Raw genomic sequence first — 23353 nt, forward strand, 5'->3', positions numbered from 1 at the left:
CGCTCCGTGGCCTTTTGCACAGAGTGTGCAAGATTGCAGTAGCTTCCCTGCTGGTTTGACAAGTCTGTCCTTCCTTCCCTTATCTGGCTGAGTACTATTCCAGCCAGGGGGCCTCTCTTTCCACCTTTTGCCTGCGGCCCTCGACTTTTCTCCTGTGGAGCCCTGGGCCTGCCCCAGCTGTGGAATTTCCAGATCCTGGTGTCACTCTGACTTTCACCTCTGGGGGGGGAGTTTCCCATGTATGTCTCCCCCTCCCCAAATATAGGGGGGGGGAAGGGGCGGTGATGACACTTGCCGTGGGCTTGCTGCCAGGCCCTGGGTGGATGAGACGGGGCAGGTGGGGGGCAGCCCGGGAGACAGTCAGGCTTGGCAGCACCCGTCAGGCACCTTGGGCGGAGGGGAGGACCCAGACCACAGGGCCCTGGCAGCCCAGGATGCAGGGAAGCTGACGAGGCCCGTGATGAACTTTCTAGAATATACGCCAAGGGCCAGGCCTGCCCCTGAGCTTTGGCGGGAGTGTATCGGACAAATGCTTCCTTCCCCGAAGTAACCTCCGCACCCAAACCCTCACATCCTGTAAGAGCAGCCAGTGCAGGGCCTCCCCTGCTCCCCCCAGCCTTCCTTGTTCTTTTAAGATACTTTTATTTCTAGGGAGCAGAGCCTGCTGGGCCTGTGACCTGGGGAGGAGAGGGACAGGATCGAACCTGCAGCCTCCAGGAGCTCGCTGAGCTGCCTCAAAAGCTAGTTCACTCACTGGCGGGCTTGTTAACCTCTAGAGAACCAGGTTCCGGCTTGCAGCGTGCGGGGATGGGGGGGGAGCTCCTCGAAGGTCTCCATCCTGGACCCCGCCAGCCCCCTCAGGCAGGTCTGTGCCCAGCTCTAGAGACCGCCTGGACCCCACCTGGACCCCACTGGCCGGGGTCCGAGCAGAGCAGAGTGGCCCCTGGGCAGAGCCGGCTCACGGTGAGGTCGGGACTCTGGTTTCTAGCAGGGGGGGCGGTGCGGAGATGATGGTGGCCCTGGGCCTCTCCCCTGCAGTGCTTTGAAGCTTGGGAGTTGGTGGCCTCAGTGGAGGCAGTGCCCAGGCCTGGGGGGGGGGGGGGGGGCAGCACCAGAGTTTTGCCTGAGGTTGGGTCTGGGGCCTACATGGAGCCTTGGGCTCCCTCCCCTCTACCCTGCAGCCAGGCAGAACCTGAGCCCCCTTGTGACTTCCCCATCTGTCAGGAGACAACCAGGCAGACGGAGCCAACATCCTCCGGGCACTGTCCTGGGTTCTTCTACCAGGCAGCTTCCCAAGACTGCACAAGCCCTGCACAGAGAGAGAGGTACGGTAGCTTCTACAGGGGGACCCGGCGGGGAAGCGGGAGAGGCAGGCTTGGGGTCCAGACTCTGTGCTCAGACCGCGCTCGCTTAGTCTCCGCCTCCCATCTCAGTGCCAGGCACAGAAAATGCCTGTCCTCACTGTTGTGTCGGTGTATGTGGGTATCGTTCGTGGGTATTGTTCGAAAAGCTTGATCCCTTTCCCCACCCTGGGACCTCACTCCTTCCCCGGAAGGAAGCGCAAAAACAAACACAGCACTTCACTTGGAAGGCCTAGGACCCCCGCACCCCCACTCCCTCTCACTCTTGTAACATAGTTGGGATGACCCAGGGCCGGGAGGCGCTGAACCCACCACTACCCCACATTTCTGTGGCATTGGGAAGGCGCTTGCCTTCTCTGAGACTCAGTTCCCCACCTCTGGAGTGTACGTGGGTGGCAGGGGTGGGGGCTCTAAAACCAGGCTGCATCTGGACCCGCCTGAACCCCTATAGCGTTTCGTTTGGGTCGACTTTACATATTATTATCTTTATTTGTCTATTGTTTATTATTATTTTATATTAGGTTATTGGAAAAGTCATGATGTATTTTTTTCTATGTAAAAATGCACCATGACTTTTCCAACAATCCATTGTTTTATATATATATATATATATATTTAAATATATTTTTTAAATTCCCTTTTGTTGCCCTTGTTAGAATCCATTATTTTCTTAGAGAGAGACCAGAGCCCTGCTCACCTCTGGCTGGTGGTGCTGGGGAATTGAACCTGGAACCTCAGAGCCTCAGGCATGAAAGCCTTTTGCAGAACTAATAAGCTGTCCCCCAGTCCCATATTATTATTATTATTATTATTACTATTATTAGTTGAGAGACAGGTCAGAGCACTCATTTCTGGCACGTGGTGGTGTCGGGAGTTAGAACCCAGGGCCTCTGGGGTCTCGGGCAGGCAAGTCTGATGTGCCGCTGCTGGATTAGCTCCCCAGATGTGTTCTCCAAATGACTGCTTTGATTCCTTTTTGAGGCAGCTTTGCATTGCAAGACTAGGTGTGTTTTAGAAGTGCAGTTCAATTCCTCTTTGAAATACGCCGTCCACTGGTCCCCACCCGCCTCCCCGCCAACCCTGTCCGGCCACTTCAGTTCCCGAGTCCGAGTCCCAAGACTGGTTTTGATTTCGACTTCGCCAGGTGCCTTGCTTGGTTGGTCTCGTGGTGTTTTACTTGCCTGAAAGCCCCCAGGGAATTCTCTGGAGGGCTTGTCTCGTGGTGCCGAGTCACTTTAACTGTTGTTTGTCTGAAAAGCTGTTCATCTGTCTCCCCTTCAGATCTGAGCGACAAGCTGGCTGGTCTCCCCCGTTCTGACTTTTGAGTTTGTTTTGAGGGGGGCTGTCAGCCCGTTCTGACAGTCCTGTGTGTGTGTGGTGGTGGTGGTGGTGGGGTCTCTGCTGTGTGGTTCTTTGCTGCCTTGATATCTCTCTCTCTCTCTGTCTCTCTCTCTGTCTTTGAGGTCAGGTTGAATCGACTCGGTCGGGTCTGTTTTGTTGAGAGCGGTTGAGTCTCCCAGAGCTGAGCATTTCCTTGGTTTTTAGTATCGTGCCAGGGGTCAGGGTCTCACACACGTGGGCCACCACCAAGCCACCTCCTCAGCCCAACCATTGTCCCCGTGTTTGGAGTGAAGGAGCCAGAGAGAGTGAGCATGAGACAGAGACGAAGCAAAGACCTGCTTCACCACCCATGGAGCTCTCCCCTCCCAGCCCACAGCCACTTGTTTGCAAGGTGGTATTCCTTTTATTTTATTATTTTTAAAAATAATTTTTCTGCGGTTAAGCAAATGTGGCACAAAGCGCAAGGACCATCATAAGGATCCCGGTTCGAGCCCCCGGCTCCCCACCTGCAGGGGAGTCACTTCACAGGCAGTGAAGCAGGTCTGCAGGTGTCTGTCTTTCTCTCCCCCTCTCTGTCTTCCCCTCCTCTCTCCATTTCTCTCTGTCCTATCCAACAACAATGACAACAATAGCAACAACAATAATAACCACAACAATGATGAACAACAGGGGCAACAAAAAAGGAAAAAATAGCCTCCAGGAGCAGTGGTACTGCAGGCACTGAGCCCCAGCAATAACCCTGGAGCCAATAATAATAATAATAATAATAATTAGTAATTTTCCTTTACGGGGGGGTAGTGGTTTGCCGTCAACAACCCATGGGTCACATTTCTCCATTTTCCACATGACACTCCACGCGCCCCCAGGTCCTCCTCCGCCATCATGTTCCAGGACCTGAACCCTTCCCCTGCCCCAGAGTCTTTGCCTTTGCTGCAAGTATTCCACAAAGTGGCATTCTACTGCCAAGCCACCTCCTCGGCCCTTCCTAGGGTGTCATGTTTTATTTATAATTATTTTTACCAAAGGTCTGCTGAGCTCTGGAGATGGTGAGATGGAATCTGGGACTCAGGAGCCTCAGGCATGAGTCTCTTTGCATAACCATTATGCTCTCTACCCCCACCCTTATTTTATTATTACTTTAATTATCTCTATTTATTGGATAGAGACAGCCAGAAATTGAGAGGAAGGGGGAGGTAGAGAAGGAGAGAGACAGAGAGACACCTGCAGCCCTGCTTCACCGCTCATAAAGCTTTCCCCCTACAGGTGGGGACCAGGGGGCTTGAACCCGGGTCCTGTGCACTGTAACGTGTGCTTAACCAGGTGCACCACCACCTGACCCATTATGATGATTAAGATTATGATTATGATTATTTTTTTTACCAGAGCATTGCTCAGTTCTGGTTTATGGTGTTGTTCAGGATTGAACCAGGGGCCTTAGAGGCTCAGGCATGAGAATCTATTTGCATAGTCATTATACCAACTCCCACGTATTTTAAATTAAGCCAGCATTCAAGGCCAGGTGGTGGTGCACCCTGTAGAATGCAAGTATCACCATGCTTGAGTTCCCAGGTTCAAGTCCCAGTCCCCACCGGCAGCGGGCAGGCGCGGGGGGCCGGGGGGGGGGGCGTCTTCATGAACAATGGAGCAGGGCTGTCTCTCCTCTGTCAACAAAACAGAAGAAACATAAAAAGGGGCCCTGGAAACGGTGGAGTCATCCTCATGCAGGCACTGAGCCCCACGGATAATCCTGGTTGGGGAGAAAAAAAAACTCAGCCGGCAGTCGACTGTTTGAGTGTGGAGAACGGGTCAGTTCACATCCTGACTGTGCGGCGAGCGGAGGAGCTGGGGCCAGGCAGACGCCCAGGTTACCACTCAGGTGGTCTGCGCTGCCTGCCCACTGCCGTGCCCCCTCCCCATCATCCCTTTTGTTGCCCTTGTTGTTTTATGGTTCTAGTTATTGTTGTTGTTGTTACCGGTGTCGTTGTTGTTGGATAGGACAGGGAGACATGGAGAGAGGAGGGGAAGACAGAGAGGGGGAGAGAAAGACAGACACCTGCAGACCTGCTTCACCGCCTGTGAAGTGACTCCCCTGCAGGTGGGGAGCCGGGGTTCGAACCGGGATCCTTAAGCCGGTCCTTGTGCTTTGCGCCACCTGCGCTTAACCCGCTGCGCTACCGCCCGACCCCCTCTTTCCTTTTTTATTTTTTTTTTATTTTTTATTGTTTAAGATGGGGAGGGAGAGAGAGAGAGAGAGAGAGAGAGAGAGGAGAGAGAGAGAGAGAGGAGAGACATCACCGCATTGTTCTACCACTCCTCATGATTTGCTTCCTGGGAGCTCAAACCCAGGGCCTCACTCACGGTAGTGTGTGTTTTCCTGGGTGAGCTGTCTCCTGCTCCCCCCTCAAGACTCTCAGCCCCCGGGGAGCTGGTTCACGATCACCATGCCAGGGCTTGAACCCAGGGCCTCAGGCACAGCAGAGGTTGCTGTCCATGGGGCAGGCCAGGAGGGGCCCCTCTTTTTGATCATGGAGCTGAGGGCTTGGGGACCGCCGGGTGCAGTCCTGAGGCCCGTGGGCCAGCTGTGGCCGCCCTGGGAGGAGTGACGCCTCCCATCCCTCCGTGTCACACCTCCGCTGCAATCAGGGGCCCCACTTGACATGTTGGGGAGGCGTCAGCAGCACCCCTGGGAGGGGATACCCCAGGGCTCTTGGCTGAGCAGAGGTGAGTCCTTGGGTGGAGGTCTCTCCCCATCTCTGTCTCTCTGTGTCGGTGTCTCTCCCCATCTCTGTCTCTCTGTGTCGGTGTCTCTCCCCATCCTTGTCTCTCTGTGTCGGTGTCTCTCCCCATCCCTGTCTCTCTGTGTCGGTGTCTCTCCCCATCTCTGTCTCTCTGTGTCGGTGTCTCTCCCCATCCCTGTCTCTCTGTGTCGGTGTCTCTCCCCATCTCTGTCTCTCTGTGTCGGTGTCTCTCCCCATCCCTGTCTCTCTGTGTCGGTGTCTCTCCCCATCTCTGTCTCTCTGTGTCGGTGTCTCTCCCCATCCCTGTCTCTCTGTGTCGGTGTCTCTCCCCATCCCTGTCTCTCTGTGTCGGTGTCTCTCCCCATCTCTGTCTCTCTGTGTCGGTGTCTCTCCCCATCTCTGTCTCTCTGTCGGTGTCTCTCCCCATCTCTGTCTCTCTGTGTCGGTGTCTCTCCCCATCTCTGTCTCTCTGTGTCGGTGTCTCTCCCCATCCTTGTCTCTCTGTGTCGGTGTCTCTCCCCATCCCTGTCTCTCTGTGTCGGTGTCTCTCCCCATCCCTGTCTCTCTGTGTCGGTGTCTCTCCCCATCTCTGTCTCTCTGTGTCGGTGTCTCTCCCCATCCTTGTCTCTCTGTGTCGGTGTCTCTCCCCATCTCTGTCTCTCTGTGTCGGTGTCTCTCCCCATCTCTGTCTCTCTGTGTCGGTGTCTCTCCCCATCTCTGTCTCTCTGTGTCGGTGTCTCTCCCCATCTCTGTCTCTCTGTGTCGGTGTCTCTCCCCATCCTTGTCTCTCTGTGTCGGTGTCTCTCCCCATCTCTGTCTCTCTGTGTCGGTGTCTCTCCCCATCTCTGTCTCTCTGTGTCGGTGTCTCTCCCCATCTCTGTCTCTCTGTGTCGGTGTCTCTCCCCATCCTTGTCTCTCTGTGTCGGTGTCTCTCCCCATCCCTGTCTCTCTGTGTCGGTGTCTCTCCCCATCTCTGTCTCTCTGTGTCGGTGTCTCTCCCCATCCCTGTCTCTCTGTGTCGGTGTCTCTCCCCATCCCTGTCTCTCTGTGTCGGTGTCTCTCCCCATCCCTGTCTCTCTGTGTCGGTGTCTCTCCCCATCCCTGTCTCTCTGTGTCAGTGTCTCTCCCCATCTCTGTCTCTCTGTGTCGGTGTCTCTCCCCATCCCTGTCTCTCTGTGTCGGTGTCTCTCCCCATCTCTGTCTCTCTGTGTCGGTGTCTCTCCCCATCTCTGTCTCTCTGTGTCGGTGTCTCTCCCCATCTCTGTCTCTCTGTGTCGGTGTCTCTCCCCATCTCTGTCTCTCTGTGTCGGTGTCTCTCCCCATCTCTGTCTCTCTGTGTCGGTGTCTCTCCCATCCCTGTCTCTCTGTGTCGGTGTCTCTCCCCATCCCTGTCTCTCTGTGTCGGTGTCTCTCCCCATCCCTGTCTCTCTGTGTCGGTGTCTCTCCCCATCCCTGTCTCTCTGTGTCGGTGTCTCTCCCCATCCCTGTCTCTCTGTGTCGGTGTCTCTCTCCATCTCTGTCTCTCTGTGTCGGTGTCTCTCCCCATCCCTGTCTCTCTGTGTCGGTGTCTCTCCCCATCTCTGTCTCTCTGTGTCGGTGTCTCTCTCCATCTCTGTCTCTCTGTGTCGGTGTCTCTCCCCATCCCTGTCTCTCTGTGTCGGTGTCTCTCCCCATCTCTGTCTCTCTGTGTCGGTGTCTCTCCCCATCTCTGTCTCTCTGTGTCGGTGTCTCTCCCCATCCCTGTCTCTCTGTGTCGGTGTCTCTCCCCATCCCTGTCTCTCTGTGTCGGTGTCTCTCCCCATCCCTGTCTCTCTGTGTCGGTGTCTCTCCCCATCCTTGTCTCTCTGTGTCGGTGTCTCTCCCCATCTCTGTCTCTCTGTGTCGGTGTCTCTCCCCATCCCTGTCTCTCTGTGTCGGTGTCTCTCCCCATCTCTGTCTCTCTGTGTCGGTGTCTCTCCCCATCCCTGTCTCTCTGTGTCGGTGTCTCTCCCCATCCCTGTCTCTCTGTGTCGGTGTCTCTCCCCATCCCTGTCTCTCTGTGTCGGTGTCTCTCCCCATCTCTGTCTCTCTGTGTCGGTGTCTCTCCCCATCTCTGTCTCTCTGTGTCGGTGTCTCTCCCCATCTCTGTCTCTCTGTGTCGGTGTCTCTCCCCATCTCTGTCTCTCTGTGTCGGTGTCTCTCCCATCCCTGTCTCTCTGTGTCGGTGTCTCTCCCCATCCCTGTCTCTCTGTGTCGGTGTCTCTCCCCATCCCTGTCTCTCTGTGTCGGTGTCTCTCCCCATCTCTGTCTCTCTGTGTCGGTGTCTCTCCCCATCCCTGTCTCTCTGTGTCGGTGTCTCTCCCCATCCCTGTCTCTCTGTGTCGGTGTCTCTCCCCATCTCTGTCTCTCTGTGTCGGTGTCTCTCCCATCCCTGTCTCTCTGTGTCGGTGTCTCTCCCCATCCCTGTCTCTCTGTGTCGGTGTCTCTCCCCATCCCTGTCTCTCTGTGTCGGTGTCTCTCCCCATCCCTGTCTCTCTGTGTCGGTGTCTCTCTCCATCTCTGTCTCTCTGTGTCGGTGTCTCTCCCCATCTCTGTCTCTCTGTGTCGGTGTCTCTCCCCATCTCTGTCTCTCTGTGTCGGTGTCTCTCCCCATCTCTGTCTCTCTGTGTCGGTGTCTCTCCCATCCCTGTCTCTCTGTGTCGGTGTCTCTCCCCATCCCTGTCTCTCTGTGTCGGTGTCTCTCCCCATCCCTGTCTCTCTGTGTCGGTGTCTCTCCCCATCCCTGTCTCTCTGTGTCGGTGTCTCTCCCCATCTCTGTCTCTCTGTGTCGGTGTCTCTCCCCATCCCTGTCTCTCTGTGTCGGTGTCTCTCCCCATCCCTGTCTCTCTGTGTCGGTGTCTCTCCCCATCCCTGTCTCTCTGTGTCGGTGTCTCTCCCCATCCCTGTCTCTCTGTGTCGGTGTCTCTCCCCATCCCTGTCTCTCTGTGTCGGTGTCTCTCCCCATCCCTGTCTCTCTGTGTCGGTGTCTCTCCCCATCCCTGTCTCTCTGTGTCGGTGTCTCTCCCCATCCCTGTCTCTCTGTGTCGGTGTCTCTCCCCATCCCTGTCTCTCTGTGTCGGTGTCTCTCCCCATCTCTGTCTCTCTGTGTTGGTGTCTCTCCCCATCCCTGTCTCATCTCTCTGTGTTGGTGTCTCTCTCCACCCTTGTCTCAACACCAATCTCCCTTATTTTCAGGTCCTCCACTCTGCCCCCTGCCTCTGTCTGTCTGTCTGTCAGCCTCTTCCCTCCCCCACCCACACACTTCCCCTTCCTTCCGCCCTGCCCCACACAGCCGTTCCTCTCTCTCTCACCCTGTAGGCTCTGTGCCTCTTCCTCCGCCTGTCAGTGACATCCTGCCCGGGAGCCAGGGAGGCATCACCCAAGCAGGGACTTGGCCAGGCGTCCCGCCCATCCCCAGGGGGAGATAGGGGAGCCCCGCTCTGCTACTGGTCCTGGGTCCCAGGCTCCCAGCCCCTCAGCGCCCAGTCACCCTGCTTGCAGGCTGGGGGAGGAAGGGGAAGCTGGCTGGGGGTGGGGGAGGAAGAGGCAGGATGCTGCCAGTTTGCTTGGGGCACCCAGCACGGCTGCTGAGTTGATGCACTTTGGTTTCCTGCTTCATCCCCCCTGGTCCTGAGGCTGTCCAAGTGCTGGAACCTTCTTTTATTCAGACATTGTCGCTTATCCATTTTCATTTGTAAGTGTTGTTTATGTTTCTTGGATGGAGACAGAGAGAAATGGAGAGGGAATGGGGAGAGAGAGAGAGAGACAGAGAGACAGAGAGAGAGAGAGAGAGACCTGCAGCACTGCTTTACAACTCGTGAAGCTTTCTCCCTGCAGGTGGGGGCCGGGGGTTTGAACCTGGATCCTTGTGCTTGGTAGCATGCACACTCTACCAGCCGTGCCACTGCCCGGCCCTCAGAGCCTGGCACTTCCACAGGTGGCTTTGTTTATTTTTGTGAGTGAGAGTCCAGAGCATTGAATGTGTGATGCCAGGGGTTGAACCTGGGACCTCTGGGCATGCAAGGCCTGTCCGCAGGCTGAGCCGTGTCCCCTTGGCCTCCTCTGAGACTCAGCTCCCGCTCTTGTCTGAGCCTTCTCTCTCTATATATTTATCTCTCTCACACACACCTGCCACCTGAGTAACTGTCCCCATCAACACACTTAAAAAAAATTTTATTTATTCCCTTTTGTTGTCCTTGTTGTTTTGTTGTAGTTCTTATTGTTGTTGTCGTTGTTGGATAGGACAGAGAGAAATGGAGAGAGGAGGGGAAGACAGAGAGGGGGGAGAGAAAGACAGACACCTGCAGACCTGCTTCACCGCCTGTGAAGCGACTCCCCTGCAGGTGGGGAGCCGGGGCCTCGGACCGGGGTCCTTATGCCGGTCCTTGCGCTTTGCGCCACCTGCACTTAACCCACTGCGCTACCGCCCGACTCCCCTCACCACACTCTTGTCCCTTCTGTCCCGGGTCCCGTGACGTGGGCAGCTGTCCCCCACACTGAACCGAAGCTGCTGTCTGGTTCCCTTCCTGTGAGTCCAGCCAGTGGCGGCAGGTCGGGGACGGGACAGATCTGAAGGTGGATGATGGGCTCAGGCAGACCCTCGTGGGAGCCTACGTTCCAGGGACGAGGACGCAGGGACGGGGTGCTCCGAGTCACTGGACAGACGGCTGCTGTAGCCTTTCCCCAGCTCTGTGCCGAGTCCACCTCTTCCCGGAACTTGGGGACAGACAACCCAGAGAGAAGGGACAGGAGGACTTGCCCCATGATGACAGCTGCAGCACCTGGACACCTGTGACCCTCGGGCCCCGGGCAGGCGGGTGTATCTCATCCCTGTGGGGGACGTCCCGAAGACGCCACAGTGCCCTGGGAGGTCATGGGCGAGGATGGGAAACCCCTCCCCTCCCTGGGCCTCAGTTTCTTCCCCTGTATCATGGGGGTCACCTTCGTGGCCCTCTCTGGGGTGACCATGATGTTGAGAGGTGGATGCATAGTTCTTAATCTCTCCTCCCTTCCTCCCTTCCTCCCTTCCTTCCTTTCCCTCCAGGGTTATCACTGGAGCTTGATGCCCAAGCCTATGAATCCTGGCGGCCATCTTTTCAACGTTATTGGATAAAACAGAGAGAAATTGAGGGGAGGGAGAGACAGAAAGAGACACTCGCAGACCTGCTTTACTGCTTATGAAGCTTCCCGTCTGCAGGTGGGGAGGCGAGGGCTTGAACCCTGATCCTTGCGCAGGTCCTTGTACTTAGAACAGCATGCATTTAACCCACTGCATCTCTGCCCGCCCCCGCCCATAGTATTTCTTTTAAAAATTATTAAATTTATTATTTTTTTTCCTTTTGTTGCCCTTGTTTTATCATTGTGGTTATTATTATTTTTGTGGTTGTTGTTATTGCTGTCATTGTTGTTGAATAGGACAGAGAAAAATTGACAGAGGGGAAGACAGAGAGGGGGAGAGAAAGACAGACACCTGCAGACCTGCTTCACCGCCTGGGAAGCGACTCCCCTGCAGGTGGGGAGCCAGGGGCTCGAACCGGGATACTAACGCCGGTCCTTGCACTTAACCCATTCCACCACCACCCAACCCCCTTATTTCTTAGTCTTATTTGATAGGACAGAAAAATTGGAAGGAAAGGGGATAGAGTGAGACAGACACACGTGCAGCCCTGGTTCACGGCTCATGGTTTCCCTCTGCGGGTGGGGGCCAGGGGCTTGAACCCGGGTCCATGGGCTTGGTAATGTGTGCGCTTAACCAGATGCACCACCGCCTGGCCTCTCCTCTGTTCCTAAACCGTGTTGTCTGGCGTCTGCACACGCTGCGTCTCTAGTCAGACAGCCTGCCTCTCGACCAGGACTTCCTCCTGTGAGGATGTTAGCTTTTCCACGGCAGAGACGGCACCCTGAACTCCAGCCCGCAAACCGGCCCTGGGTGGGTGGGTGGGGGGTGATTTTGTCTGAGCCAGCCCTCACTCAGGGAAGCATTAGTCAGGAGGAGGCACCTGGAAGGCTCCCAGGAGGAGGCACACCTCGGGGTAATCCTCTTCAGTTCCGGCACAGGCTCTAATGCCTTCTGTGTGCCCAGCCCTGTGCCCGGTCTGGAAAATTCCCCAGGGAGCACTTGGCAGTGCCCAGAGTAGGTTTTGGTTATCACAGCTGGGAGCAGGGACATGGCCGGTGGGCTGGCATCCTGAAATTCCCCCCACACACACACACTAAGAATGACCCAGCTCAGGGGGGGAGGGTAGACAGCATAATGGTTATGCAAACAGACTCACATGCCTGAGGCTCCAAAGTCGCAGGTTCAATCCCCTGCACCAGCATAAGCCAGAGCTGAGCAGTGCTCTGGTGTTTCTCTCTGTGTCTATCTGCATCTCTCTCAAAAATAAAATTAATAATAATAATAAAAGAATGACCCAGCTCCAGTGTCTGTGGTGCCAAGGAGACCAGTGGACAATTACAGTGGACAGTCAGGGGCTGGGCAGCGCAGGGGGCCTGATGTCCCCTCGTCCCTGGAGGCTGAGAGACAGGAAGGGGGGCCGGGAGTGGGAGCTGGCTGGCAGAGTTGGGGGTATGAAAAGCTGCATTTTTTTTTATTGATTTTTTGGAAATACGCTACAGAGAGAGAGCAAAACAGGGAGCCAGAGCTGCACTCTGGCACAAGCAATGCCAGGGGTCAAACTCAGGACCTCAGGGGTGTCAGGCAGTAGCGCAGCGGGTTAAGCGCAGGTGGCACAAAGCACAAGGACCGGCGTAAGGATCCCGGTTCGAGCCCCCGGCTCCCCACCTGCAGGGGAGTCGCTGCACAGGCGGTGAAGCAGGTCTGCAGGTGTCTGTCTTTCTCTCCCCCTCTCTGTCTTCCCCTCCTCTCTCCATTTCTCTCTGTCCTAGCCAACAACGAACGAAGTCAACAACGAGAATAATACCCACAACAAGGCTACAACAACAAGGGCAACAAAAAGGGGGGAAAATGGCCTCCGGGAGCCGTGGATTCATGGTGCAGGCACCGAGCCCCAGCAATAACCCTGGAAGCAAAGTAAAAATAAAACTCAGGACCTCAGGCTCAAAATGCCAGCACTTCAGCCTCTCATTTAGCTTCCTGTCGTCCTAGGGTGGGTCTCAGGACAGGCGCCCACTGCCAGCCCGGGGAGGTGTGTGGGGCGGTGGGCGCCTGTCCTTGTCCGGTTCTCCTGCTCTCCGCAGCTGCCCCTGGCCTCTGGCTGGGCACCCCAAACCCTCAAGCAGGATCAAGGGTGTCGTGCAGAGCCACTGAGAGCTCTGTGCTCACCACACTGTGGCCTCAAGAGTGTGGAGAGAAGATTCGGGGGGGGGGGGTGGCTAGGAGGTAGCACAGCGGATTAAGCGCACATGGCACCAAGTGCAAAGACCGACGTAAGGATCCTGGTTCGAGCCCCCAGCTCTCCACCTGCAGGGGGGTCGCTTCGTAAGCGGTGAAGCAGGTCTGCAGGTGTCTCTTCCCTCTCTGTCTTTCAACAACCACAAGGGCAACGAAAATAGGGAAAACGGCCTCCAGGAGCAGTGGATTTGTAGTGCAGGCACCGAGCCCCAGCGATAACCCTGGAGGCAAAAAAGAAAAAAAAAAAAAAGAAAAGAAAAGAAAAGAAGATTCTGGAAGACACCAGACTGGCTGTCCGGTGGCCACATACCCTGGGCGGCCTGAGTTCTGGTCGCAGACACCAGCTCTGCTGCCCAGCCGGGCTGTGCCACCACTACCCCCTTCCTCTCATGCCCTCCCCCTCCCACACCCCCAGGCTGGCCCTGGGCAGGGAGGAGTCTTGTGGGGGGCGGTCACATTCCACTAACCAGTCCTTCAGAGAGAGCTCCCGGCTGACAGCCAGTCTGCCTGCTCCTGGGGCCCAGCTTGACCCTCACCCCCGCTGCAGCTGCGGCCTGCACCCCACCCCACCCCCCTGCTCAGGTTTGGCACCCTTTTTTTTGTTCCCATGTCCCTGCTTTGGGACCTGAGGCTGGAAGGGGAAGCAGCTATGGGAAGCAGGCAGGTTCTGACGACCTTGGGGAGGCCAAGGCCACTGTTCTCCTCACCTCGGCATGCTCTTACACTGACCATGCTGAGTCTCAGTTTCCCTCTCTGTCCCTGGGGAGGGACAGGAAGCAGGTGGCATGTCACAGGCCCAGTGGCTTCTGTGGCCACCCTCTGCATCTGCACTGAGGGGTCCCAGCCTGTCTCTCGGGGGGCGGGGGAAGACTGAGGCTGAGATGTTCAGGGGTGAGAACAGAGCCGGGGCCCCACCATCTTGCCCCCCCCCACTGCCCACCGCAGCCCTCCCTCAGGACCTGGTGTCACCTGTGTTTGTGGCTAAGTGACCAGGTCTGCCCCTGCCTGCTCCTCTGCCCTGAGGAGGCCAGGGGCCTCCTCGGGGGGGGGGGGGGGGGGGCTCATGGATGCCATCCCTGCCCCCCCCAACTCCTGCTCCCAGCTCCCCACCCAGGAGAGCCTCCTCCCTGCTCTCATCCCAGAGCCGTTGGGCAGGAAGCTGGCACAGGGCACGGCCGGCTCATGGCTAGCTCCTGGAGGCCAGGCAGGGGGTGGGGGGACACCCTGGGGCCGTGGAGTCTGGGTTCTGGTGTTCAGACCAGGTCGGCCTGAGTCTCGGTGTCTGGAACAGGAGCTGGAGGACCCATCAGTGTGCCGCACGCAGCATGGGTGACAGTGTAAGGTGGGTGCTGACCGGGCGATTGGGGCCGGGGGGGGGGGGGCTCTGCCCGTCCCTCCTGCAGCCTAACTTGGGGGGTGGAGGGTAGTGGCCAGGGAGCCTGCTGAACGTACCCCACAGGGCCCTAAAGCCTTGTCCAGCCCCAGAACCAGCAGATCCAGAGGCCAGACCTGGTTCTCGTAGCCACACGGCAGAGCCCCTGAACCCCGAGGTGCCAGACGTGCCCCCGCCCCTGGCCAGCCAGATGGCTCAGTGCACTGGACTCAGGATGTGCCCGCGAGGCCTGGGGGATCCCCCCCTCACTGCCACCACATGCCAGGCTGTGTCTCATAAAACAAACATGTTAAAAAGCCCCCCCATGCGGCGTGCCTCCCAGGGCATCATGGGAACAGCCCACCAGGGCCGGGAAAGATGTCCCCTTCCCCGCATCTCGCTCTCGGCCACCAAAGACCCTGCCGGTCTCCACATGAGGGTGGTCAGGAGGGTCTCCGGAAGTGTCTAGTCCCGGCCTGGAGGTCCCTTGGGGAAGGTGAAGCAGGGCTGCAGGTGTCTCTCTGTCTGTTTCACCATCTCCCCCTCCCCTCTCAATTTCTCTGTCTCTATCCAAAAAAAAAAAAAAAAATTGAAAAAAATGGCCATAGCATCAGTGGATTCCTAGTACAGGCACCGAGCCCCAGCAGTAACCCTGGAGGCGGAGAGAGAGAAATTGAGAGGAGAGATGGAGATGGAGAGGGAAAGAGACAGAGAGACACCTGCAGCCCTGCTTCACCACTTGGGAAGTTTTCCCCTGCAGGTGGGGACCAGGGGCTTGAGCCTGGGTCCTTATGTGCTGTAATGTGTGCGCTTAGCCAGGTGCGGCACCGCCTGGCCTATTCATTCATTCATTCATTCATTCATTCACTCATTCATCCATCCATTCATGACCACCAGGGTATCCTACAAATACGGCACTCCTGGCCATTTTCTCCCCCCCCCCCCTCCTGTTTTCTTTGATAGGACAGAGAGAAATTGAAAGGAGAGGTGGAGATAGAAAGGGAGAGAGAAACAGAGACACCTGCAGCCCTGCTTTGCCGCTTGTGTGTCCGCTCAGCCAGGTGCCCCGCCAAGGTCTCTGCCTGCCCCCTGCACAGACCAGGTGGTGGAACCTCTCTTAGCACGTGGCCTGCTGGGGCCCCATAGGCCGGGACTTCCCCAGGCCACTCAGCAGAGTGGCAGCAGGAAATCAACCTTTCTGCTCTGAGGGGGAGTTGGGGGGGCTTCTCCTTGGCCTCTCCAAGACGGCCGGTCACTTCACCCCCGCCAGGCAGCGGGCACCCAGGAAGTGGGCATGGTGGGAGCTGGGCTCCGGCTTGCTTTGGTGGCACTGGGAAGACAGCCAAGGATGGAGGGCCTGAACATGGCAGAGGGCCTTGGGCAACGCACCCCGTAGGTGGGCCCTGGCTGCTGGCCCCGGCTGCCCTAACACCCACCGTGGCTCCCCGGTACACAAATGCACACTTCCTTCCTTCCTGTGCCTGCGTGGGGCTCAGAGGACCCCATGTGTCCTCGTATTTAATCGGTGGGATGGCAGACCGTCGGACTTGCCATCATGGGGTCCCGAGTGCTGTGTCTAGGACGGAGCTGCTGGGAATGCTGCTCTGGCCTCTGTCTCTCTGTCTCTCTGGGTGACGGGCCGTCAGGATCACCCACTCCTTGTTGGTTTGACCTTCTCAGGGCTTCACTGCTGGAGGCATTTTCAGTTAAAGGGGGAGAGAGAGAGAAGAAAGGAGGGAAGAGAGAGGAAGGCGGGAGAGAGAGACCACAGCACGGACGCCTCCTCCCCCACCCCCCAGCGCCCAGTTCTCCTGTCTGGTGTGTAGGGGCTCGAACCCCGGTCGCAAGGCAGGCGCCCTCCCGTCTGGGCTGTTTGAGCAGCCCCTCGGCTGTGAACTTGAGAGGAACCCAAGGTCAAGGTCGCACTGGTCTGGGACGGCAGCCTGGCTTCTCTGTAATAAGCGCGTCCTCCTCTGCTGGAGCAAGTCCAGCCATGCCCGCCCTCCGGGGACAGCCCTGCAGCTCGGGTGCTGGAGGGGGTGGGGGGCTCAGGCCCGGGGTTGGGCAAGGCTGCCGCTTGCTGTTTCAGGAGACCCACGTGGGGACTTGGGAAGGGAGAAACAAACAAAAAAACCCCCCAGAAAACGGTCTCATGAGTCAGCCCAGAGTTGCTTTAGGTGTGTGGGTCAAGTCGCAGCTGGCCGTGGCCACCAAGAGACGGATGTCCTCCAGCCACGTTGCTGTGGGCTTCTCTCCCTGCCCGCGTGGCCCCTGGCTGTGTCGTCTGGGGCTCTTGAGCTGGGAGCCAGCAGGGCAGTGCAGCCAGCCTTCCCCAGGGCTGTGGGCAGCTGGAGTGCATCTCTATCCACTAGACTCCTCCTCTCCTTGGACTGGACATGGGGGGGGGGGCGGCGCTCAGCAGTGAAACACAGGACTTGTGTGTGTGTGAGGCCCTGGGTTCCAGCCCCAGTGCTGTGTGGGCCAGGGCACTGCTTCTGTAGTCTCTCAGAAAGTCAAAGCCAAAGATGGAGGGACGAGGGAGGAAGGAAGGAAGCCAGGAGGTGGCTCTGGAGGTGGAGCCCAGGCCTGGCTGTGTTTGAGGCCCCAAGTTCAATCCCCAGCACCATGGGATGTGGGCCTGTGCTATGTTATCTCTCTCTCTCTCTCTCTCTCTCTCTCTGGGGATGTAGGATTTGACGGCAGGACTGTGTGAGGCCTCCACTTATCTCTCCCGCTTGAATCTCATTAGATAAATCAGTTCTGGCAGGAGACTGGGACCCCCTCCGGGCCCAGCCAGTACCCGTCTGCACGACCTTGGGCTCAAGGTCGCCGGCTGGGGATGGCCTGTCCTGTCCAGGCACTGCCCTGCTGGCCCTGGGCTCCAGGGTCCTCCCAGGCACTGCCCCCCACTCCCCTGCGAGCTGAGTTCTGTGTGTTGCGGAGAGCACTGTGCCGAGGGCGGATGGCGGATTCCCGGGGTCCATGCAGGTTCCCCCACTGCAATTCTGCTTGGCCCCTGGGGGATAGAGAGTGCTCGGTTCTCACTGCTGCGTGCCACCCCACAGCTCCATCAGCACCCTGAGGAAACCAAGGCACAGGGTGTCAGGCGGCCCAGTCCAGTGTCAGGAGACCCCGTGACGGTTACCAGGCAGGGAGGTGGTACTGGCATGATGGAGGGAGGATGAGTATCGTTGATGAGTGTGACCCCAGGTGGGCATCCGGCACTCACACTGACAGCAAACTGGCACGGTCTCAGCCATGGGCAACGGTCGCCTCTCTCCTCGTCTGCTTCTGACCACGCTCAGAGCCGGGATCCTGGTGACTCCCTTTCCTCCTCCTCTCCCCCCAGCTGCAGTCTGGGAGTCTGCTCTCCGCTGCCCACCCCAGAGTGGGTGGAGGTCTCTGATCCCCTGGGACCCTGCCCAAGAGAGAGAGGGAGAGGGAGGGAGGGAGAGTCTCTGCAAGGAGGGGACAGTCTGAGCCCTGGCATGGGGTGTTGTCACGGCGACGGAATGTTTGGGAACCGGTTCCCACGGGGAGGGGGGGCTGAGCCGGGTCCTGGGGTACTGGGCATCTCTCCAAGGCCACTGTGTAAGTCCCTGCCCTCCTTCCTGGGAGCCTCTGGGCCACCAGGCTGGGCCTGAACCTCGACTGCGTGACCCCCCGCCCTGCCCCGGTGACCTGTGTCCCCCCTCCTGCCATGGGCACTCCCGGCCCAGGTTCCTGTCACTTGGTCTGCCTCCCGGTGTCCCCACAGCTCCATCAGCGCACACCAGGATCCTTACGCCGGTCCTTGTGCTTGGCGCCATGTGCGCTTAACCCGCTGCGCTACCGTCTGACCCCCTCAACCTCATTCTTCGTGAAAGCCCGGAGTCCATGTTCCAGGGTTGGTGGCCTTGGTGTGGGAGGATAGGGCCCAGGGCCCAGTGCTCGCAAGTCCCGTGTTTCACCTGCTGCACCAGGTAGGGGGTGGGCGCCCACTTCCATGTCACCTTGGTGCCTCACTGCAGGGGTGTGGGGTGTGCAGGGCACCGTCCTCGCAGGGGTGCGGCTCCACATCTCCCCCCCAGAGGGAGTCGGTACGCCTCAACCCTCAGAACGGCAGCCCCAGTGCCATGTCCTCATCATGGCTGCCAGGCCGGGGCTCTGGGGCCCGGGGCGGGGCATGAGGCTCCCTTCCTGCACCCCATTTGGCCTGTGGACAGACTGGGTACCCTGCCTTGGCCCCACGTGGGGAGGCGCGCCTCTGCCCCCCGCCCTGGCTGACTACTGGCTCCGTCATCCCCACACATCCAGGGTGCGTCCCTGACCACAGCGGGGCACAGCCCTGACTCCCGAGCCCCAGAGATGGGGGTACGGGGAGGCGTCCTGGCCATGGTGCCTCTGACACTTGCTCTGCCTCTGAGTGTCCTTTTCTGTGACACCGGGCCACCCTGCTGTCTCTGAAGGGGCAGTGACACAGCACTCATCCGGGAAACCTGGCCGGTGCTGGGTGCAGGTGGCAGGGTGGGCAGCACCAGGTGGGGGGCGGTTCGCGGTGCCATGTGCAGTCGGGTGGTACAAACTCCTGCTCGGGGACCCCGGGCCAGGAGGCGGGGGACTCGGTGGGCAGTCTCTTCAGGGACAGGCTGCGACGCCTGGGGCTGATGCCCCCCGCCCCTGGGTGCCTGCCAGACTGTCTCCTTGGCGCACACCCTGTAACGTCTCTCTCTGTCCTGCAGAGGTCTGCTGACGGACAGCCTTGGACAGGGGCCGTGGGGACTGCAGCCCAGGGATGAACTTGCTCCGGGGAGGTAAGTACGCCCAGAGGCCAGCCTTCCCCTCACCTCCTCCTGCAGGGATTGAGTGGGTGCCTGTACTCGGGGTGACAGACCTCTCAGGAAGGCGGCCTCCTGGTGACTGGGGCCCAGAGCAGGCCGGGGCCCAGCCCGGGGCCACACAGCAGGCTCCTGGCCGGAGAGGTTCCCACCAGTACCTGTCTGCAGTGTGCCCTGCTGGCATCCCCACCGGCCCTTGCGGCAGACACTCCCAGCCTCACGGTGGCTCCCTGGCAAAGGGTAGGGGTGAGGCTGGGAAATGGGTCCCCTAGTAGGGCGTGCATCGTACGGTGCACAAAACCCTGAGCTTGAACCCTGGCACCAGATGGGGGCAGCCCAGCACCAGGGGAAGCTCACTGTGGAGCAGTGCTGTGGGTCTGCCTCTCTATTTCTTTCTCTCTCTTTCCTCTGTCTGTATCTCTCTATCTAAAATGAAGAGTGAGGTCCCCACCTGCAGGGGGGAGGCTTCACGAGTGGTGAAACAGGGCTGCAGGTGTCTGTCTCTTTCCCTCTCTATCTCCACCTCCCTTATAGGGCACAAGGACCCAGGTTCAAGCCCCTGGTCCCCACCTACAGGGGGAAAGCTTCACGAGTGGTGAAGCAGGGATGCAAGTGTCTCTCTGTCTCTCTCCCTCTCTATCTCCCCCTCCCTTCTCAATCTCTCTCTGTCTCTATCCATTAATTAATTAAATCATTAAAATTTAGGGGCCAGGTGGTGGTGTAACTGGTTAAGCGCACACATTACAGGGCACAAGGACCCGGGTTCAAGCCTCTGGTCCCCACCTGCAGGGGGAAAAGCTTCACGAGTGGTGAAGCAGGGCTGCAGGTGTCTCTCTCTTTCTCTCTCTGTCTCCTGCTCCCCTCTCAGTTTCTGTGTCTATCCAATAATAAATAAAAATAAAGAGTGAGAAAGGTCTGGTAGCTGTGAAATCACTCTTATGTGTGATTCTCCCAGTTGACAAAGAAAGAAAGGAAAGGAGAAGCGGAGGAGAAAAGTGGCCGCCCCGCCCCGCCCCGCCCCGCCCCGCCCCGCCCCGCGTCCTTTTCTGTGTAGAGGAAAGAAAACCAAACCCGAGTTCTCCGAGGAGCTGCAGTCTCAGTCCTGCTTGGAACTAGCAGGTACAGAAACAGGACTTGAACCTGGGGCTGCAGGACGCCCGAGTTGAAGGCTATTACCCCCCCCCCCCGCCTCATTTCATTTTTAGTGGGAATTAAAAGTGGTGCTTTCAGGTAGGAGAGAGAGAGCTCCAAGCCTGAGGCTCTGAGGTGCCAGGTTCGATCCCAAACACCACAGTCAGCCAGGAATAAGATGATGCTTGCAGACCACCACTGAGCAGCCTCCCAGCCTCCCCTCCCCTCCCCTCCCCTTAGCTTCCTCTCTCTCTCCTTCCTCTTTCTGTCTCTCTCTCCCTCTCTTCCTCTCTTCCTCTCTCCTTCCCTCTCCCTCCCTCTCTCCCTCTCCCCCCAGAGCCCTGCTCAGCCCCAGCCTTTGCATCAGCATGACACCATCTCCAACCCACTCCCCCAGCCTCACTTTTTCATTCTTGATGGTTTTGAGTGAGGACAGATTGCACCGCACTGCTCCACATGCCAGGAGCTTCCTCTGGCCTCTGGTGCCATCATGGTGCTCCCCCACGGTGCCAGGGTTTGAGCCCAGGGCCTCCCCCCCCCCCCCCCCCCCCGCACAGTGAGCCAGCTCCCGGCACCCTCCCGCCCTCATGGCCGGGATGAGGGGCCACGTCCCTTGACTGACGGGGACCAGGAGGAGGCGGCTCTAGCCGGCTTTGCATGACCCTCGGCCTGCTGTGGGTCCTGCTCGGGACCCGGGTGTCCGCCGCCCCTGCCCGTGTCCGGCCTGCATGCCGTGTGTCCTTGTGTCCTTGCGCTGACCTGGGCCCAGGGGCAGCCTGGCCTGCCCGCCTGTGGCCTCGGGCTGGTCTCTGCTCGCCTCTGAGCGTCCGCGTGGGGTCCTGCCACTGGGCCCCACTAGAGGCTTCACAGAGCCAGCCCGGCACCTGGAGGAGAAACACTCGCACGGCCCTGCTGCAGGGCATCAGCTGGCGCCGGGAGATAGCTCAGCCAGGGCGGGGGCACGCGTTGATGGAGAGGTGCTGTGGTCTCTCCTCTCTTAATCTTTATTTACTTATTTATTATTGGATAGAGACAGAGACTGAGAATGGATGGAGTGAGATAGTGAGGGAGGGAGAGAGACAGAGAGACACCTGCAGCAGCCCTGTCTCACCACTCTTGAAGCTCTCCCCCTGCAGGTAGGGACCAGGGTCTCGAACCCAGGTCCTTGCGCACTGTAGTGTATGCGCTTAACCAGGTGCGCCACCCCCTGGCCCCGGCTCTCTGCTCTCTGTCTCACAACTACAGAGTGGAGACTTGGGCCGGGGAGAACTTGAATGGGCAGGGGGCTTATGGAGGCCTTTCTAAGGGGCTTCATGCCCTGCCAGCCCCCCAAACGCCTGTCAGCCACCGTTGCTGGCCCCTGCCACCCCCAAGCCACAGCTGCGTCCTCAGGTCCCCAGGTCCCCAGGCAGACATTGCAAGAGACCTGAGTCAGCCTTGAGGCAGCAGCGGATGAGGCCGCCCTGCCCTCCACCCCTCCAACCCTCCGTGGGGTGGAGCAGGGATGGGGCGGGGAGGGAAGCTGTGGCCATAGGAGGAAGTGACTCTCCCAGCCGCACTGGCGGGAAGCTCCCACAGAGGACCCTGCACCTTGACACTTGTTTTCCGATTACTACAACCCCCCACCCCCCCTGCATGACCCCCACACGACCCTCCTGCAAACCGGGCCCTGGTGCCTTCAGCAGAGCCTCACACCCACAGAGGAATGCCATGCTCGACCTCCTCTTCAGCCGCCCCTTCCCCACCTGCTAAGCTGGTCCTGTCCTGCTGGAACCTTCACATGGGCTGTCTGTCCCCTTGGCCAAGAATGCTCTCCTCACCTGTTGAACACTACACTTGTCCACCTTCAGAGCTCAGCACCAGGGTTGCCTCCTACAGGAAGTTTCCCCTGACTGGCTCAGTCCCACCCAGGGGAGAGTCTGCAGTGTAGACAGAGCTGGGAACCCGAGGTGGTGTCCCCATACAGGAGGCTCTGAATAAGCCTGAACGATGGCCCCAGGATCCCTCTGGAATCCTCTGGAATGCTGTCTGTCAGGAGTGGTTTAAAGGCCACTCCCTCCCTGAAGGCTGACGCCCCTGAACCCATTTTGCAGGGAAGTGAGGCCTGTCATCCATTACAGACACACAGCCAGTGAGGGAGCTTCACAGGCGGTGGAGCAGGGCTGCAGGTGTCTGTCCATCTCTCCCTCTCTGTCTCCCCACCCCCTCCATTTCTGTCTCTATCCAAAACAAATAGTCATTAATGAAAAAGTGATAGATAATAAGGGGGTTGGGCGTTAGTGCAGCGGGTTAAGCACAGGTGGCGCAAAGCACAAGGACTGGAGTAAGGATCCTGGTTCGAGCCCCCGGCTCCCCACCTGCAAGGGAGTCGCTTCACAGGCGGTGAAGCAGGTCTGCAGGTGTCTGTCTTTCTTTCTCTCCCCCTCTTTGTCTTCCCCTCCTCTCTCCATTTCTCTTTGTCATATCCAACAACAGCGACAGCAATAACCACAACAATGATAAACAACAAGGGCAACAAAAGGGGGAAAAAATGGCTTCCAAGAGCAGTGGATTCGTAGTGCAGGCACCAAGCTCCAGCAATAAACCCTGGAGGCAAAAAATAATAATAATTAAATAAATAAAGTGATAATAAATAAACAGAAAGCACTTAGTGGACGACCAGGCCAGCTGGGGCCTGGGCACAGGGCTGGTGCTACAGGGCCCCAGAGCCAAGACCCCATCCAGTGTCTGTCTCTCTCTGTATCTCTGTCTCACTCTATCTCTGTCTCAGTCTCACTGTATGTCTGTTTGTCTTTTAATTTTTTTTAATTTTTTTAATTTAATTTTTTAAATTTATTTATTCCCTTTTGTTGCCCTTGTTGTTTTATTGTTGTAGTTATTATTGATGTCGTTGTTGTTGGATAGGACAGAGAGAAATGGAGAGAGGAGGGGAAGACAGAGAGGGGGAGAGAAAGACAGACACCTGCAGACCTGCTTCACCGCCTGTGAAGGGACCTGCCTGCAGGTGGGGAGCCGGGGGCTCGAACTGGGATCCTAACGCCGGTCCTTGAGCTTAGCGCCACCTGCGCTTAACCCGCTGTGCTACAGCCCGACTCCCGTCTTTTAATTTTTTATTTATAAAAAGGAAACATTGACAAAACCATAGGATAAGAGGGGTACAACTGCGCACAGTTCCCACCACCAGACATCCATATCTCATCCCCTCCCGATAGCTTTCCTAG

At 58.0% G+C, this 23353-nt stretch overlaps 1 protein-coding gene across 1 annotated transcript in view; it reads left to right on the plus strand.

Annotated features, from left to right (window-relative positions):
* The first annotated feature begins 1302 nt into the window (after positions 1–1302).
* Positions 1303–23353, plus strand: part of TPST2 (tyrosylprotein sulfotransferase 2) — a 33613-nt gene continuing 11562 nt past the window's right edge. Inside the window, exons 1-2 of the mRNA XM_060192598.1 lie at positions 1303–1319; positions 18904–18977. The gene's annotated coding sequence lies outside the window, so the exon portion shown is untranslated. The remainder of the gene's footprint in view (positions 1320–18903; positions 18978–23353) is intronic.

This window comes from Erinaceus europaeus, chromosome 6 (assembly GCF_950295315.1).
Source record: "Erinaceus europaeus chromosome 6, mEriEur2.1, whole genome shotgun sequence".
NCBI classification, from domain to species: Eukaryota; Metazoa; Chordata; class Mammalia; order Eulipotyphla; family Erinaceidae; genus Erinaceus; species Erinaceus europaeus.